This window comes from Solanum tuberosum, unplaced genomic scaffold (genome assembly GCF_000226075.1).
Source record: "Solanum tuberosum cultivar DM 1-3 516 R44 unplaced genomic scaffold, SolTub_3.0 scf00176, whole genome shotgun sequence".
Taxonomy (NCBI): domain Eukaryota; kingdom Viridiplantae; phylum Streptophyta; class Magnoliopsida; order Solanales; family Solanaceae; genus Solanum; species Solanum tuberosum.
The window spans coordinates 536,456-537,469 of record NW_006239100.1 but is presented as its reverse complement, the minus strand read 5'-3'; positions in this window follow the sequence as shown (position 1 = coordinate 537,469).

Genomic DNA, 1,014 nt, shown 5'->3' with positions numbered 1-1,014 from the left:
CATTTATTCATTTAGGGATAAGGATTGCTACTAAGTACTCTCATCTCAACTCACGAAGGAGCACCCATCTTAAGGGTTGCTACTAAATACTCACATCTAGGAACCCCATTCATATTAAAGGAGTACTTTATGAGACTATCCTTACAATAGACCCAACTTTCATTCATTAGCATTAACTCCCATTCTTTTCATTCATTCACACATTCTTTCATTCATTCTTTACTAAGTGTGAGAGTAGGTAAACATAGTCTATCCTAGCCTCACCTTCTTTATAAGTCATTCAAAGAAGACAACAACCAAGCATAACACATAAAGTCTCTTACACAAGGTCACCTTTCATGCCCTTAGACCATACACAAATTCACATCATATAACATTACCTTCACATAATCAACATTACTCAAAACAACAATCATCCAACCTTTCCAACATGGCTATGATCACAACATGCTTATATGGTAAACACCTCCGCACTTTCAAAGGGATGAAACCTCATAATTCTAACATCTACAACATATATATAAAATACTAGAATCAATAATCTATTCACAACTTCATCATCATCATAAGCCTTAGGTCACAATTAGCCCATTCAAGCAACATCCAATATAACACAATTGACCATCAATTCCTCATAATTCAATATAGAACAATACATAAATCAATAGCCCATAACAATCTACACATTAATATCACATTATTAGCTCATAATCAATAGACCCACTTTAGACCCAAAAATTAGGATTTCAAGATATGCAAGGGTTCATGGAGTTTTTTTTATCTTAAAACCATCAATATTAACATTACTCATCGTTTGAAATACTTTCATGCAAGAACCCATGCTTAGAATTGAAATTGGGGTTTTTAGTGTTTTTGAAAAACATTGAAATCACTTTGATTTGGCTCGTTGATTGAAAGTAGCATCAAAGATAAAATACCCATGCCTTTATGATTAATTTCCTTAGGAATTTGAATAGAAATCAGTAGAAACCCATCCCCCTAGCTTGAAGCTTC